An 11,585-nucleotide genomic window follows, 5' to 3' on the forward strand; every position below is an offset into this window, starting at 1 on the left:
GTTTATTTTCTGTTCCCTTCATCTGAATTGTATTACCATGCTTTATCCGAATATAGTTGCCGTCGCCTAGTCCCTGAGGAGAACACGACACTCGTAGTTTGGGGCGTAAAAATCCCGCTACACTTACAACTGATTATTTTGGCGCCGTTGCCGGGGACTAGCGTCGAGCGATTGTGTTAGGCTATAGACTAGGTTTACTTTAGTTCCTTGTTCAATTCGTCGTGTATTTCATCTTCAGTGTTTTTCTTCTATTTTCCCCCATTGTTGCTTTGGCTTATTAGGATACCTTCTGACTAGTGTTTACTGTTTATGAATGTGTGTAGGGAATCATAAATCTTTGCAGGTTGTTCTATAGTTACACTTGGTTAAGATATGGCATTGCTTCGTGATCTTTGGATGCCAAGTAGTCAATGTTATATCACAGGACCAGTTTGGCCAACTATTGAGGTAGAGAATTTTGAGCGGAAGCCTGGTCTTATTGCTTTGGTTCAACAACATCAGTTTGGAGGGTTGCCTAATGAAGATCCTTACGAGCACTTGCTCCGAGTCATGGAGTATTCAGATACAGTAAAGTACCATGGAGTTCCTCAAGATGCTATCAAGTGCATGTTGTTCTCATTCTCTCTGCGGGATGATGCTCGTGCTTGGTATCGATCCTTGCCATCAAGATCATTCAGTTGGAACGAGATATCACAAGCTTTCTTGGATAAATATTTCCCAGTACACAAGCAGTCCGCAATTCGAGATGAGATCCTCAGCTTCGTTCAGCGTGAAGGCGAGAGCTTGTATGATGCTTGGGAGAGATACAAGGCTTTATTCAGGAGATGTCCTAACCACGGGCTCGAGAGATGGTTAGAGCTGCAGATATTCTATAGAAGATTGACTTGGGACACTCAAGCTTACGTCGATATGGCAGCGGGCGGAGCTATTACAAACAAGACACTTGATGATGCTTTTCTGCTGATTGAGAGCATAGCTTTCCACCAACTTCAGTGGTACAATGATAAGCCCACCTCTGATTCATTGGTTTGCTTGCAACAAATCACTACACCTCAGCCGCCAATTCTTACACAAAATCCTGAACCTCTATCTCAGTGTGACAAGATTGCGCTTGCATGGATTATCTTTGACGATGATGACACCATTCTAGTTGACACACGCGCTACAAATCACATGGATACTAGTGTTGGAGATTCAGTTTTGCATTGTGATGATTCTTCCATGGATGAGCCGGAGCTGCAGTTAGTTGCTTTTGATATTGAGGAGTCACCTTTAGTTCATATTGAGCATGTGCTGGTAGAGCCAGATATGGAGAAGTTCTCCTTCGATGATGTCAGCTACATTGATTCCTCAACACTTGAGCCTGAGATGGAGAGCTACATGATTGATTATGATGAGGTGGATTCAGATGTCAAGGAGCCAAGCTCTACTATTTCACGTGTTGACATGAGTCCAGTGGAAATTTCTACAAGCACACCTCACTTGGTATCTTCAATTCAGGTAGTCCTGAAGGTTCTTCCTAACTATCTCAGGTATGATCTCAGCTTTCTTGACAAGATATGCCATGTCATGGATACTGCCTATGCACCATGCGGTCTATTGATGATATCTATTTGTCATATGCTTAGATATGCTTATGTGATAGGATACTCTGTTGATGACTTAGAGGGCATTGTCCCTATCATTTGTATTGGCTTGTTTGTTGAGTGTTCTTTCAGGTTTACGCTTGTGTACCATTCATTGTGGGCTGACCAAGTTTGAGATGACATCCCATGGGATCCTGGTGGACTCAAAGCATGGCGATGAGGAGAAGCAATGGGGCACACACGAAGAAGAGTGAAGCTGGAGCATCCATGAGGAAGGAAAGGAGAAGAGCTGCAGTTGGTGAGGTGATCAAGCGAGTGCTACTTCATTAAGCCCGGTGAGTTGTTTCATGACCCATTCTGAATATCATAAATACATGCTGAATTCAATTGCTAGTTGGGTTGCTTGAGCCAGTTATTACTTGTTGTCAAGCTGAATCTCACCTTTGGCATTGTGCTTGATTTGAATTTGTGAACTTGATTTTTGAATGCCTTGTAAACTAGTGATCTACACCATGCATGCTTTGCTAAAATTAGTGAGAACTACTAGTTTTGAGTGCTCAAATCCCTAGTACACTAGAAAACTTCGTCATTTTCTGCATTTACTATGATACACCTAGATCACCACGTTTAGATGCTGAATTTGTGCCAAGTGTCTTCCCATTGAGAGCAATCACCTAACCACTATGGATTAGCATGCTATGTTCCCTGGATCGGTAGCATGTGAACCAGACATGGAGAAGTGATGATTCCTGTTTTTGTTCTTATGCATTGTTCATTTAAGATAAGTACTAATGAATAAATAAGTCTGGCTACCTACAGTAGCATGTCATGTTCCTAGGATTGATGGCATGTGAAATCGGGTTAGCTTGGGCAGTAATTAATAATAATAAAAATATAATTGTCGAACCAGGTGTATACCATGTTCTCGGGATCGGTGGTATGTTCCTTTGGGGAGACAAACAAACTAAAAAAACTAATAATTGGTCGAGCCAGGTGTATACCATGTTCTCGGGATCCGTGGTATGTTCCTTTGGTGAGACTGATAAAATATTATCATTACTTCCTTAAAATATAATAAGTGGTTCAACCACAAAGTCATATTTCTGCAAATATGAGATTTAATTCCAGTTTTTTTTGTTCTCGGGATCATGCTCTCTTTAGGAACCATTTGGCGCAGTCATCATTTGAACTTGTTGATCCTCTTTTATCATTGTAAAAGTTTAAAATGGTCATGCTTACTAGTATCCTACCACTTTGAAGCACCCCTAACCATTAATTTTCACTAGCTAAGTCCAAAGCATGCACTGTTTAGAGATCTACTTCACTTGGTATTCTCTAGTCAGCTCACTGTTCACATTCTTGCTCTTGTCATGTGCCTTTGCTTGAGGACAAGCAAAAGTTTAAGTGTGGGGGAACTTGATAAGCACATTTCATATATACAATTTTGGCATAGAAATATATTATTTATTGAGATATGACCATCAATTCTTGCTGTGAAATATTGAATATTTGCATGAAAATCATATAAAGTATCATTTACTAGTCATTGTGTTTCTTTTGCAGAAAAAGTGCGCAAAGGCACTATAAACTTCAAGATCTGGACTAGTGGCTAAGAGAACCAGTCAAGTGAAAAGGAAGAAGAAAGACAGAGGGACTTGTGTGTGAAGAAATGATGCTCCATGGGACAAGTTAAAGAAGAAAGGGACCTTCTTATGAAGAAAGAAGAAAAGGATAAGGGCCAAAATTGCAAAGTGGCAGATCAGAGGAGGGGTCAAAATCCCTAGCGAGAGCTAATCCCCTTTCGTGCCTGGCATCTCCATCCCCTCTTTCCCCCGCCTCCTTCTTCCACCTCCGGCCACCGCCGCGGCCAGGCCGGCGTGGCGGCGCGCCACCCAGCACCTCCACCTGCTCCACAACCCCGCAGCACCTCCACCCATGCCATCGCGCTCCCACCACATCACCATCACCACCAGCACCAGCTCGCGCCACCACTCTCCTCCCCCTACACCATTCATCCATCGCAGCCGCGCCACCGCGCCATCACCAGCATCCACCATCATCGATCCATCTCCACCTTCACTGCGCCATCCCTCCACCATCTCCAGCCACCGCCGTACCTCGCGCGACCAACCAGACAAAGGGGAGCACAGGCGTCTGGTCATCCACGTGAGGGCGCCCCCGTTTTGCTGCTCTACTTCTCCTAACTCATGATGTTGCTCTTCTCTCCACGCCCCCACTACTTCTTCTTTTTCCCCTTGACCTCCTGCTGCTGTCTCCTCGTCTTCCTGCCTGAACCATAACTGCTGCTGCTCCCTTCTCCTCACGCCTCTGTTACAGGCTGCTGCTCCTTATCTGAACCAACTGCTGCTGCTATTACTTCTCCCCAAAACTGCCGCTGCTCCTCTTTCTTGCTGCACCTTTTCTCAAACGCCCCTGCTGCTCCTAATCTGAACCATAAACTGCTGCTATCTCTCTTTTATCCTCTCTATATTCTCTGAATTTCTATAAGCTGAGATGTGTAATGCCTTGTAATGTTCAGATTTGAGTTGTGCTTGAAACTTGGTCAGTTTCAGATTTGTGCTTGATTAGTAGTACTTATTTTGTTCATCTGAGAGTATTAGAACAGTATCATGTAGTATCATATTCGTATTTGTGTATGTGTGTGTTCATCTAATTTGTTCCAGTTTATAGTCCATGTGTTTACTCTAGTATGAGTGTTATATAAATATGTGTGTGTGTGAGTGAGTGATTGTTGTGTGATGATGACACTTGTTCAGTCCGAAGACATGTGTGTTTCTTACTTATTTTGTTGACCAGTGATAGTTTGTACTGTTACATTGTGTCCCTCATTTCGAATATATGAGATCTAGCTATATATGTCATATATATTCTGTACTTGCTGATGATTAGTGTCCAGTTTATTGTTCTTGTGATATATACACATATGTGTGTGTTATATTCATGTCCTTTTTACTTCTCTTGTCATTGATGTTAGCTTGTGTTAGTATCTTAATTTCTCAAGTATTACAAAAATACCAAAAAGAAAGTTAGTAAAATCTGTATCTACCTTTGCTTGTTCGCATTTTCATTGGCGACAATCTTGATAGTTTAGGTTTATTTTCTGTTCCCTTCATCTGAATTGTATTACCATGCTTTAGCCGAATATAGTTGCTGTCGCCTAGTCCCTGAGGAGAACACGACACTCGTAGTTTGGGGCGTAAAAATCCTGCTACACTTACAATTGATTACAACCTTATGGTAAGAGTAAATATAGATCTGATGTGTAGAAAATGGAAGGCAAAGGAAAAGAAGCTGCAGAGTGATGGTACATGAACAACTACCTGTCAATATAAGTACACTGATAAAGGACAGCATGTACTTACAAGAACAATGCAGAGCTAAAAAATTCATTGTCATTCGATATATTCTACACTAATGTAACCATTCATACAGATCAGATAATTCGGAGCGAACAATTGATAAGCAAGCTGTCATGCATACTGCTGTGACATAATGAACCAGGTATGTATGCAAGTACAGTGATACAGGACAACAGGTACTAACAAGAGTAATGCAGCGGGCAGCATTTGCGATATCCTGTCGTTCTTTTCAAACCGGAATTCTTCTTTGAGCAGATTTCCTGCAAAAAAGATCTGTAAGGCACATGCGGAAAAGTAGAAGTTCAAATTGTCATGTGATTTCATAGACAGTACCTCATCCTAGGAAAGAGACCAGTGCATAACAAGGTTTTTCCATTCAATGTCTTCTAAATTTAGCACAGGAGACTTCACTGGAAATTCGTTTATAGACTTGCCATCCAAGTGTGATTTCCTCAGGTAACAGCGATACTGCTGCAATGCTTCCTTGAAAAGCACAAGCAAGCTTTGCTCGTCATGACTATCCAGATTGACCCTCGCCTAGTTACAACAATCAATGATGTGTACAATCAGCAGAAAACAGGAAAAATAATAAACATGAATAATAGCACTTACACGTAAGTTGGACAGGAAGATGTGAAAATGGTATTTGTCTTCACTATAATCTTCCCATGATGGGAATATATGCACGTAGTCCCTAACAACATTGAAAGCATTGTCTTTTAAACTGGAAATAAATGGAATGGGGTTCCAATCTGCAGGAATTGGCTGCCTCTGCAGTTGGGATAGGTCTTCGGCCGGTGGACTTGTTGTACTTTTTGCTGGAGTGGGATTTTTCTGTGGTACGGCTGGTGCTATGGCAAATGAAATCGGTATACCTTTTGCTAGAGTGCAGGTCCTGTGTGGTGGGGCAGGTACTGTGGCCAGTGAAGCATGGGTACAGTCTGCTGGAGTCGGTCCTACGTTTTGTGTCACTGGTTGTACAACCAATATAAGTGGGGCGCCGTCTGATTTCTCCGGCACCACTACGTTTTTCAAGGACTTTGCTGGTGCTCCTTCAGGTTCGGCAATCACCCTATTCCTTTTTGATGTCTGATGCACAAGAACAGCATTTGAGTGGAAAACACATGGTATGATGACAGATGGAATATGTATTGATAATGGACGGGCATGGCATCTCGAGTTATATGATGAGTAAACTAAGCAGATGGCAGTGCAACAAAGTAGAAGAAATGCAAGACAACATATGCAAGATACGCGCAATCAATAAAACCTTGCCAAATTAGAACAGGCACCTTGATGGGTGAACAGGACAGGCCATCTGCCTTTGACTCCACGAGGTTAGAATAGTCATTAGGACGATATTCTGAACAAGAATCAATAGGTGGGGAGCGTATGAGTTTCATTGCATCTAGAATGGCACTCAGTGCCTTGGTGCCAATTTTGTAAGTCATTGCAGTGTTCCATAATATTCTTCTGATGCGCGGATTCTGATATTCACTGTAATTGCGTATAATATCTGAGAACCATGAAAACATAAATAGTTGTGAGATTATCTTTGTAATGCAGATGATATTCTAATATAGGAGCGCCCCTGTAAACACTTGTGTGCTATCACTGGATTCAGATGCGAGAGCTCATGTGTGCTGTAATATGGTGTGTGCATTTATATAATCTGGCACAAGTACACAAAAAATAGGCTCCAGAAGTAAGGATAGTTGGCAGATGATCGGTTCATAATATACTGTATAGAGAGTTTATTGCCAAACCATGATAACAAAAGCAGACAGCAACTAGGGAGATCATAGTGTACATAACAGGGGTACACCATAACCACGATATATAAATTGGGAAAGTGGAATTGGCTTGAAAATACAGTGCTGTATTGCCGCTAGTAATTGAAAGCCTATCGATCACGTACAGGCCAGCTCTATCAGCTGTTGACTGCAGTTGTCCTTGCGCCCCTTCCTGACAAGGAACATACTGTACATACTAAATATAGAATAAACCAAGAGGAACATGTTAAAGAACAGAAGAGGAAGCATATTCTTGAGGTTCCACTTCATTGCATAAATGTTGGTTGCCCACTCATGATGAATCACAGCGCCCAAAGAAATGCAATTCCATGATGTCTCTCTATATGTGGCAATTTTGAACAAGAGTCATTAGGATCATATTCTGAACAAGAGTCAACAGGTGGGGAGCGTATGAGTTTCATTGCATCTAGAATGGCACTCAATGCCTTGGGGCCAATTTTGTATAAGTCATTGCAGTGTTTAGCTTCAAGAGTGGACTGCTGCTAGTGCGACACAAAACAGCTACACAGATCATAGTGTTGATATAACGGGGAAAACCGTAAGCATCAGAGTAAAATCAGCAAAGTGGAACTTGCTGGAATATATGTGCTAGTACTGCCGGTACGACTAGAAAGGCTTCGTATACCAGTTCTCTTCAACTGAAGGTGCGGTACTGTTACTATCAGTGTAACTCTCAAAGGCGACACAGCTCCCCGCATTTCCTTGCTATTCTTATAGGATTCAAGTGGGAAGGTCACTACAAATCCTATTCCTATGTTTACAAAATCCTACGAATCAAAGAGGCTCAAAGTGTCCATCACAACCGACCGTATAGACCTCTACACTGCAAATGTCCCTGCTCATCTTCAGTACAAGGAACATACTGTACTACTATCATACTCCCTCCGTTCCAAAATATAAGTCTTGGTAGAGATTTCCACCATGGATCACATATAGATGTATCCAGATACATTTTAGAGTGTAGATTCACTCATTTTGCTCCATATGTAGTCCATGGTGGAATCTATACAAAGACTTGTATTTAGGAACGGAGAGAGTGCATATTAAAGAAGAACGGATGAGGAACATGGTAAAGAAGAGCAAGCATATTTTGGATAATAAAATGTTGGTTGCGCAGTGCCCACACATGATGAACCAGAGCGCATTAAGAATGCAACTCCCAGCTGTCTCTCGACCATTTCAGGCGAAGATCCTACGTCTCCTAACCCATCTTCTTCCTCGTCTCTGATTCTTCCAATACAGAACACCGCAAGGGCCGCCGGCCGGACGACCGGCCCCCACCGCCTGTGTTCCTCCGCCACCCCCACCCCACTCCCGCCCCAACCCCCACCCGCGTTGAGTTTTCTTTGTCCGGCGAGGCCCCACAACCACCCGAGCCCCTTCGTTCCCACCAGCGAACTCTGGCGAGCTCTGAAAAATCGACTGACCCAATTTTGAAATTTAGTCTACTATGATTTAACTAGTGTGGAATATAAAAGGGGAAAACCATAAGCATTGGGAGTATAGTGTTGAGCGTGCCATGGCGGATCTGAAGGTGCAAACCGGACAAAGGCAACTTCGCAACCATGACAAGAAATCGGAGTAAAGAAGTGGCGATCTATTTTCTTACTGCGATAAATAAGTTGAGCAGATACGAAAGAGTACCGCCTCTGGTGCGGCACCGTGTACGCATCTGCTGAGAATTTGACGGTGCTGCGGTAGCGATGGCTGTCGGCGGCATGGCTCTAGGAGGGTAGACGGTGGCGGCAGGGCACAGTGGACGAGACGGTCATAGGAGCGGCGTTGGCAAGGTGGACGACGATGGGGATGAAGCGAGAGGACGGGATGCAAGGATCCCGGTCCAAAGCCATGGATGAGAGAGGTCGATCTCCTGTAATGGACGGCGGCATCGGGGTATCAGCTCCGGAATGGTGGAGGAGGACGGCGGTGGATGGGGTGGCGAACGGCGGCGGACGGAGGAGGGTGGGGTGGAGAGGGTGTTTTGGCGCCCACGGAGTACAAATGGGGAAAAGGGAGGTAGAGAGGAAGGGGGAACCATGCATTCAGGGCGCGCTTGTCTCAAATGCGAGGAAATTTACAAACTTAGCCCCCATTTCAAATTTCTACTACATCACAGCAATATTAGTCGGTTGGGGATAGGACGGTAATCTCGCATACACCGAATATTTGCTGACGAGAGTTTGTTTTTGGCACCCACAGTTTATGAATATGAATCGGGGAGGGAGTCGATTTCGGGCGAGGACACACTGTGTTTTGGCGCCCACCGTGTATGAATCCGGGTGAGAGGCGGTTACGTCACGTTTGGGTAAAATTACAATCCTACCCCTATCGAAACCTATAGAAATTCAGCAGATAGGCTTTGCGTGGAAGGGATAGGCAGTAGTAATTTCCATCTCGTAGATTTTGGTTTCGGGCGGTTACTGCGACTTTCCCCGCTTCATTCAAATTTTGCAGAGTGCACGTTTACCGTGCCAACTCAATTCGAATCCCGTTTGTATTCTATTTTTTTGGGTGGGATCCATTTTCAATTGGAATTACATTCTATATACATCATTTTTTATATATACTTTCAAAAGCACAACACCATTTATACATAAAGATGGTTCACAAATGGCATGATCTCAGATTCATAAGGTTGTATCCATCAATTTGGATTTTCAAATAATTGAAACCACTTTATGTTGAAATCCAATGTATGCATTCCTCGCTAACTGTCTCCAATTAATTTGTGTTTCATGCGGGTTTTTTTACTTGTCAAACATGTATAATGTATTTCACACATGCAACATATAGTGTAATCCCGTTTAGACATTAATTGCATATAAACCATGCATTGTTTGTAATTAAAGAATCTATGGATCACCAATATTGATAAACTATATAACATTACACGTGTGCCCAAATTCAAATGAATATGCATGTTTGATACACCAATTTGCGTTATGATATTATCGATGTCGTGATCTCCAGTTTAAATATTTGAATCCCCTTTAATCTAGATATTCGTCTCATATAGCTATCACTCATGCTTATATAGGACTATCTCTCTAGACCTATACGCGTTCATCGTCTCTCAGGTATCTCTCGTGCTACCTGTATGTCGACAATGATCTTTTATCTTCGTAACACACTGACGGTACTCTCTCCCTCGACCTTCATCACTCTATCTCTCTCGAACTATATCTCGCTCCCTGCTATGTGTCTCTAACTATGATTCTCCATGTGGAATCTCTTTCTCTCACACAAACACAAAACTTTGTCTCCCAGGATCTCATTTCTCTCTACTATTCCCATGTGTGCCACTCGCACACCCCTCATACAGAGATGTCTTTCGCTCCTTAGATATGAGAACCTACGACTCTTCCTCTTAAATATCTCTTTCTTACACACAAACACAAACTCTGTCTCCCAGGGTCTCATATTTCTCCATTGTTCTCTTGTATGTCGCTCACACACACTCTCTCTCCCTAGATATATCTTGCGTTCCCTCATATGTTTCTCTAGCTATCACTCTTGTTGTGAGATATCTTTCTCTCTCGCAGACACAAAACCCCGTCTCTCGGGATCACATTTCTCTCTGATATCTGTTTGTATGTGACTCACATGCACCCTCTCTCTATCTATCTCACACCCACACACATAACTCAGCCTTCTGATCCACTCGACTCCTATCTCTAACGCACACTAGCTAGCATCTTTATCTTTCTATTTATCTGTTCCTCCATCAACCTTCTTTCTCGCCCTCACTCTTGATTCCTATCACGCACACTACATATGTTTCTCTCTACATGCAGTCAAGTACCCTCTCACACACATATATAACTTCACCCTCTGAACCACCCGGCGGTCATCTCCAACACCCAAACTAGCGGATGTCCCTCTAGCTAGCATCTCCATCACTGTATCTATCTGTAGTTTCTCCATCAACATTTCTTTCTCGCACGGAGTCTTGCTTCCTATCACCCACACTATATATGTCTCTCCATACATATGCATTTATAGGTTGATCTCTTTTGCACAATCATTGTGCCTCACTCCCTCTGATCGCCATAGATGCATGCTCCAGCCCACACCACTATCTCTTAAAGACAAAAACACATGCTCAACTGTCGGGCCTTGTTCCCTGCATTCTGACATGCATGCATATTGTCATACCGATCCGTCTCTCCCATGTCGTTGATCTTATGACTTATGTCTTCTTTCTTTTATCTCGATCATGCACACGCACACACACACATCCCATGTATACATGTATACCTCTCACACATGCACGTTCAAGGTATGTCTCCATAGGTAGTTAATTACCCTCAATCCTAACGCCACATCGAATCGTTCTCCTCTTTTGTGTACATAACTTCCGCCTGGATGGGTAAAACACACACTCACACTTAACAATCTCCTTCTAGGTACCCCCCCTGCCTCTCACTCTTCCCCTATATCCCCGAAACCAACAAGACCATCCCTTTGTTTAATTTCCGCCTACATGCACCATCGATATATAGTAGTCTTCCTTGGTGTCTCTCGAACAAACACGTTCTCATCTCGATGTCGACTCCTCTCACGCGCACACACCTTCTCTTCCCTCTCTATGGGCATTTTCTCTCTCGCACCTCATCGTTTGTGGCCTCTGCCACACACATCACCTCTCTATGATGAAGCCATGCACACTTAAATTACATCCGCCATAGAGGACCCCGCGACACACACACACACACACACACACACGCACACCGCTCCCCACACACACTAAGACTCCATCTATCTCTCTCTCTCTCTCTCACACACACACACACACACACAAACAC

The 11,585-nt window shown here is 43.3% G+C and overlaps 1 non-coding gene across 1 annotated transcript; it reads right to left on the bottom strand.

Annotated features, from left to right (window-relative positions):
• Positions 1–738: 738 nt before the first annotated feature.
• LOC119351519 lies at positions 739–842 on the bottom strand. Its single transcript, XR_005170003.1, has one exon. It is a non-coding gene; the product is annotated as a small nucleolar RNA R71 (small nucleolar RNA).
• Between the last annotated feature and the right edge of the window lie 10,743 nt (positions 843–11,585).

This window comes from Triticum dicoccoides, chromosome 1B, assembly GCF_002162155.2.
Source record: "Triticum dicoccoides isolate Atlit2015 ecotype Zavitan chromosome 1B, WEW_v2.0, whole genome shotgun sequence".
NCBI lineage: Eukaryota > Viridiplantae > Streptophyta > Magnoliopsida > Poales > Poaceae > Triticum > Triticum dicoccoides.